The 7684-nt window shown below is 40.8% G+C and overlaps 1 pseudogene; it reads right to left on the bottom strand.

Annotated features, from left to right (window-relative positions):
* Positions 1-2170: 2170 nt before the first annotated feature.
* Positions 2171-3213, bottom strand: LOC113898734 (annotated as a pseudogene).
* Positions 3214-7684: the final 4471 nt, after the last annotated feature.

A 7684-nucleotide genomic window follows, 5' to 3' on the forward strand; every position in this document is an offset into this window, starting at 1 on the left:
CCACCCAAACCCATGTCCATTGAGTCGGTGATGCCATCCAACCATCTCATCCTCTGTCGTCCCCTTCTCCTCTGAACTATAACGTGATCCAACTCTTCCACTTAATTTTTTCTGTGTCCTCTATACTCTAAAAATAGGGAACTTAATGTCTTTTCTTAAAAATCTGCTACAGATAATCTAATTTATTAAGGATAGGAAGTGATAGCATGAAAATGTATTTATTGTTACAAGGCCACTCATCTATTCTTTGTAGATTGTCTTTCTCTTGTGAATTACACTTTACCTTCAAGTGAGAAAAATTGGTGCAGAAATTGTCACTGTTAGTGATAATTGCTTTCACATTCAGATTTTACATTAGCTAATGATGGTGATTGCAGCCATGAAATTAAAAGACACTTACTCCTTGGAAGGAAAGTTATGACCAGCCTAGATAGCATATTCAAAAGCAGAGACATTACTTTGCCAACAAAGGTCCGTCTAGTCAAGGCTATGGTTTTTCCAGTGGTCATGTATGGATGTGAGAGCTGGACTGTGAAGAAAGCTGAGCACCGAAGAATTGATGCTTTTGAACTGTGGTGTTGGAGAAGACTCTTGAGAGTCCCTTGGACTGCAAGGAGATCCAACCAGTCCATCCTAAAGGAGATCAGTCCTGGGTGTTCATTGGAAGGACTGATGCTGAAGCTGAAACTCCGATACTTTGGCCACCTCATGTGAAAAGTTGACTCATTGGAAGAGACTCTGATGCTGGGAGGGATTGGGGCAGGAGGAGAAGGGGATGACAGAGGATGAGATGGCTGGATGGCATCACTGACTCGATGGACATGAGTTTGAGTGAACTCTGGGAGTTGGTGATGAACAGGAAGGCTTGGCGTGCTGTAATTCATGGGATCGCAGAGAGTCGGACACGACTGAGCGACTGAACTGAACTGAATGATCATTATGCCAGTCTTTATGTGGTACAATTTTTACACAATTTTCCACTTCTGCATAATGTCTGTAACTTATATCTTATTCCAAAGCAGAATTACTGCTTCCACAATACTGCAAGTCAAAATTTCAAGATTCTGCCCAGCCATTAAGCAGGAGAGGCTTACCTGCTGCTCCAAAAGCTCCAGGAAGGTACAGAGGACATAGAGGTACAGACCCTTGTGTGTGTGTTAAGTCCCTTAAATTGTGTCCCACTCTTTGATACCCTAAGAATTGTAGCCCGCCTGTGGGGCTCCGCTGTCCATGGGATTTCCCAGCAAGAATACTGGAGTGAGTTGCCATGCCCTTCTCCAGGGGATCTTCCAAACCAAGGAACTGAACCTGTGTCTTACATCTCCTGCACTGCAGGTGGGTTCTTTATCATTAGCGCCATCTAGGAAGCCTTATGTAATATTATTGAGCCTGGACTGTCTGATATGGACTGAATCAGGTCCCCTCACCCCTAATTCACATGTTGAAGTCCTAATTCCCAGTATTAAGCAGTATAACTGTATTTGGAGACAAGATCTTTGAAAAGGTAATTAAGTTAAAATGAGTTCTTAAGCATGAGCCCTAATCCAACATGACTGGTGTTCTTAGAAAAGGAGATTAGGATGCAGACTCTCACGTAGCAAGGACCATGAGAGAACACAGAGAGAAGACAGCCATCTGCAATCCAAGGAGAGGGGTCCTCATAAGAAACAAACTGCTGACACATTGATCTTGGAATTCTAACCTCTAAAACTAGGAGAAAATAATTTCTGTTGATTAAACCACTCCATGTGTTGATACTTTGTCATGACAACCCTAGTAACATAATACAATGTTGCAAAAGACTGAGAAAAAAGAACCATTGAAAGCTATATGAAAGTTGAGCATAAATGAGAAAATTATTACAGATTTGACAATGAAAAATGAGATTCAGGATTCAATGAAATGGAAAGAGACAAGTGCATGTGGTAAGAGCATGTGCAGAGTGTTGAGACAGGTGACACAGGTAAAGCACTTTATCATTTATTATTTAGTGCAATAAATATCTCTACAATGTAAATATCTTTACATCTTATGATTAAAACACCTGCCTGCAACTTTGTTCCTGGCTAACTTGAAAAAAATAAATATTTCCCCAATTTTGAAAGACTTTATTCATTTTTTGTGTCTAATTTCACCATAAATTCATAATTTTAAAAATAATCCTAAAATTTCAACTTAGTGCTCTCATTAATTCTGAAAATAAACTAATGGTTGATGAACTATCATTAAAAAGTCCCCCAGTTAAAACGACTTTCATGGCTTTCCTAAACCAAGGGTAAAATAAAGCATAAATCAAAGGGTTCATGGCTGAGTTATAGTAGGCACCCAACAGCAAATCTCATAAATATAGGCAGGAGTTATGAAACCCATAAAGGCATCAATTAATATATCAATTGTATATGGTAACCATGAAATCATAAATGCTACTACTGTGACCCCCAGTGTTTTAGCCGCTTTTCTCTCTCTCTTGGCCACTCTCAATTTGTAACTCTCTGATTCTGCTTTGCTGCCAGTATTTTCAATTTTTAGAGCTTGTTGTTTAGCTACAATAAAAATCTTACCATAAAGAATTACCATAATGAGGGAAGGTATAAAAAATATCAGAACACTTATCAAAACCCATTCTTGATTTACAACAATTTGACAACCGCCTATACAGTTGAGAGCACTTACTAATTCCTCCATCCCATCGTCACTGACACCTGTGTAGAACACAGCTCCGCTGTACACAATGGGCAGGATCCAGGAGATGCAGATGCATACTCCTGACACAGACACCGTGAACTTGGTGGGATAGACCAGGGGGTCAGTAACAGCAACGTACCTGTCAATGGAGATGAAGCACAAGTGGAAGAGAGAAGAGTAACAAAATGCCACATCACAGGAACTGTGAAGGGCACAAAATCTGGCTCCAAAGTACCAGCAGCTCTCCACGGACCTGACCATGCTGAAGGGCATCACGGTCACTCCCACCAGAAAGTCTGCACAGGCCAGAGAGGCGATCAAGAAATTGGCTGGCGAATGCAGCTGCTTGAAGTGAAGAACTGAAATCATCACCAAGAAGTTTCCAAAGATAGCCAATAAAGACCCAAAGCCAAACACTGTGTACAGAATCACCCGAGATGCAGGTGAGTAGGAAGATTTAATACAAGATCTGTTCACATTCTCATAGCAGAACTGCACGGTATCAGGTTGGGAAAGATTGCTGGTCATGGTTCTGCAGTTGGATGCTTGCTTTTTTTCTGCCCTTCGGAAAAAATGGTTCAATTCTGAAAATTAAATAAATAAAACTACATACTTGAATAATGCTTTTAAAACTTCCTCATATTATATCTATTTTCCATTTTGTTAGGTAAAGAAATTAAAAGAATTTTTAAAATTCTGAAATTTATTCCTTCTGTGTTTATATAATTATTTCTCTTTATCTAGATCTCATAAGTAGTGAACTTTAAGCAAATCTACTATGGTTATTCAGAAATCACATTATCTGAATAATTGAAGAAATTTAATTTAGATACCTGGCCCTTTACACCTGTGAACTTCTTCCTTGCAAAGGATAATCACATGCAACAATTGCACATTTAAAAAGTCACCTCTCAATGGACCTCAGCCTTCATGTTGTCTGAAACGTTAACACCTAGGGTGCTTTAGAAAGCCAGCCAATAAACTTTGCCCATTATAAATTCCCCACAAGCAATCCCTGTAGTGTAAGGTGTGACTGATGAAAAGAAACTTACCTTTGTTGATTATAATTAAAAAGTTTTTCTGCAAAACATATTTCTCTGTGCCCTTTTACTTTATCAGAACACGATTTTAACATCCAAGAAATCGATTTTAATTCAACGGTTCCAAAATAGCCTCATTTTGTATTTGGCAATAATGTTACCTATTCCCTATTTATAAGACTGGCTACACAATTTGCAGGATCTGGGACAAAACAACAATCTGGAGATCTTTGTTCAAAAATATGAAAAATAGTGCCCTCACATTCACAAGTTTTTTCCCCTTCTCTGCAGTTTCTCTCGACTTGCCAAGATATTTGATTTTTGCTGTGGAATGCCTCGCTCTCTTGGACGTGGAGATATTAGCAGGTCAAGTGCAGGTCCTTATAGGTGCCTGGAGACCCTGTTCTGCAACTCAGTGGCCCCCCCACTGCCAGGCTCCCCCTTCCACCAACCACTGAAACAATAGTCCAGGCTCTGTTTGGGGTGAGGAAGCTGAGCCAGGCATCTACCCTTCTCCTGGGCCTGCCGCCTCAACCAAAGACAGACAGACAACCCCCTGGGACTGCAGCCTCCACATCAGGACCCACACCGTGCATGAATTGGGGTAGGTGAGGGGCTTGGCCCGCTGAGTCTCTACTGGAACGTGCTGTGGCCCTACCAACCTGAGATGGGATGACACTTTCCATGCATGCCTACAGTGAGACTGCTGGAGTGCGCACCTCACCACAGCCTCCCCAACGTCACGTCCGGTCCTCGCACAGGGTGGAAAAGGAATGGCGGTGCTAGTAGGTCAGAGTAAGGAAGGAGACCCTGGACTGGGCCCAGAGAGCCAGGGGGTGAGGAGCAGGTAGATGAAAACCCCTCCCAGGGAGAAAGGGATATAATGGGAGACAATCATAGGTAATGTGATTCCAGGTTCCAAGACCCCGCACATGCTCCATGGTCCCTTCCGACTTCACATACAAAATACAATTCAAAGATAAAATTATTACAAATTCCAAAATTGCAGCAACAGACCTCAAAGCCCAATAGCAGGGTTCAGTGCTGCTGGACTAGTGGCAACCCATGGAAGGGCCCTGTTTGATTCGCTTCTGAAACTAAATTATCTCTTTGTAACAGCAACTAAATGAAGCAAAGAATGTCAAGGGGAGGCAACTGTCTAACTATCTGATAGGACAATTGGGAGCTGACGGCCAGGCAGTTCTGATGGTAATATACTTTCTGGACACAGAATTTTGCCCTTCGGGTATCAACAGGAAATCAGAGAATTACAGAGGCAGACTAAAGACTGTAAAGTGTTAATCACTCAGTCTTGTCCAACTTTTTGGGACCCCATGGACTGTAGCCCACCAGGCTCCTTCATCCATGGAATTCTCCAGGCAAGAATACTGGAGCGGCTGTGATACTGTATTAACATACTTTTCAAGGTACTGTATTGTAAGATTAAAGATGTTTTCTTTATTTTTTGTGCTTGTGTTTGTTTGCCTTCTTTGTATTATTTCTGTGGAAAGTATTATAAACCTATTACATTACAGTACTATATAACGATTATGTTAGTTGGGTACCTAGGCTAACTTCATTGGACTTAAACAAATTGGATTTATGAATATGCTCTTAGAACAGAACTTGTTTCTATGTAGGAGATTTATTGTAATTGTATCCCTCATCTAAAATAAAAAGGAAAAATGATGTGTTTGTCTACAGAAAGAAAAAAAAAAAGAATACTTGGTGGGTAGCCATTCCCTTTTCTAGGGGATCTTCCTGACCCAGGAATTGAACCCCAGTCTCTTGCATTGCAGGCAGATTCTTTACCACCTGAGTGGTACCATTCTGAGTGCCATTCTGAGCCACCCCATTAAAGTATTTCAAGTCTGAGGAAAAAAGTTACCTTTGATCCTTTAAAGCAAATAGAAAGCAACCCTACAAAACAAATAAGTGATGAAGAATTTTTTCCTTCACATTATGTTTAATACTTAAAAATTAAAGCATAATCTACCATTAAGGATAAAAATAGCTTGATATAAAAATGAAACAGATATTAAAGATGTGCCTGAAAACAATTACTCAGTTAATTGTCAACTGAATTCTTCTGGGTAGTGCTACCTTTTCTTCACTCTCAATTCTCAAACCTGTTTTCACCCCACTTTACTCAGTAAACTTGCCTCCCTATTTTCTGACAATATAACATATAGAATTTAAAGACTGAGAGGATGGAAAGATTTGGAGTGCATAATGGAAGCAGGAATCAAGGATGATTCCCAGGTGTTTAGCTTGCCAAAAAGATACAGTATGTAGCACAAAAAGTACATTTGAGGGGATGATTATGGATTAAGTTGGGGTTGGGTAGAAGAACATAAAACTGAGGTTCTTCAGTGAGTAGGTTAGCCTGCATACTTTTAGCTCAGGAAAAAAATTGTGCCTGATATGATCATGTGGGATTCCTCAGCATACTGGTGTTTTTATGGGCATAGGAGTATATGTGACAGCCTGCTATACACCTGCCATAAAGCTTAGGATATATCTGCTACTCAGTAAGCATACAAAAAAGATCTCACAACCCAGATAATCAGGACGGTGTGATCATTCACCTAGAGCCAGACATCCTGGAATGCAAAGTCAAGTGGGCTTTATAAAGCATCACTATGAACGAATCTAGTGGCGGTGGTGGAATTCCAGTTGAGCTACTTCAAATCCTAAAAGATGATGCTGTTCAAGTGCTGCACTCAATATGCCAGCAAATTTGGAAAACTCAGCAGTGGCCACAGGACTGGAAAATGTCACTTTTCATTCCAGTCCCAAAAAAAGCAATGCCGAAGAATGCTCAAACTATCACACAATTGCACTCATCTCACACACTAGTAAACTAATGCTCAAAATTCTCCAAGCCAGATTTCAACATATGTGAACCAAAGTTCCAGATGTTCAAGCTGGTTTTAGAAAAGGCAGAGGAACCAGAGATCAAATTGCCAACATCTGTTGGAAATCATTGAAAAAGCAAGAGAGTTCCAGAAACATCTACTTCTTCTTTATTGACTACACCAAAGCCTTTGACTATGTGGATCAAAACAAATTGTGAAAAATTCTTCAAGAGATGGGAATACCAGATCACCTGATCTGCCTCATGAGAAATCTGTATGCAGGTCAACAAGCAACAGTAAGAACTGGACATGGAACAGCAGACTGGTTCCAAATTGGGAAAAGAGTATATCAAGGCTGTATATTGTCACCTTGCTTATTTAACTTATATGCAGAGTACAGTTAAGTTCAGTCGGTCAGTCGTGTCCGACTCTTTGCGACACTATGAATCACACCACGCCAGGTATCTCTGTCCATCACCAACTCCCGGAGTTCACTCAAACTCACGTCCATCAAGTCGGTGATGCTGTCCAGCCATCTCATCCTCTGTCATCCCCTTCTCCTACTGCCCCCAATCCCGCCCAGCATCAGAGTCTTTTCCAATGAGTCAACTCTTCGCATGAGGTGGCCAAAGTACTGGAGTTTCAGCATTAGCATCATTCCTTCCAAAGAACACCCAGGGCTGATCTCCTATAGAATGGACTGGTTGGATCATCTTGCAGTCCAAGGGACTCTCAAGAGTCTTCTCAAACACTACAGTTCAAAAGCATCAATTCTTCTACGCTCAGTTTTATTCACAGTCCAACTCTCACATCCATGCATGACCACTGGAAAAACCATAGCCTTGACTAGACAGACCTTTGTTGGCAAAGTAATGTCTCTGCTTTTGAACATGCTATCTAGGTTGGTCATAGCTTTTCTTCCAAGGAGTAAGCGTCTTTTAATTTCATGGTGCAGTCACTATCTGCAGTGATTTTGGAGCCTCAAAAAATAAAGTCTGACATTGTTTCCACTGTTCCCCATCTATTTTCCATGAAGTGATGGGACAGGATGCCATGATCTTAGTTATCTGAATGTTGAGCTTTAAGCTAACTTTTTCACTC

This window comes from Bos indicus x Bos taurus, chromosome 9 (assembly GCF_003369695.1).
Source record: "Bos indicus x Bos taurus breed Angus x Brahman F1 hybrid chromosome 9, Bos_hybrid_MaternalHap_v2.0, whole genome shotgun sequence".
NCBI classification, from domain to species: domain Eukaryota; kingdom Metazoa; phylum Chordata; class Mammalia; order Artiodactyla; family Bovidae; genus Bos; species Bos indicus x Bos taurus.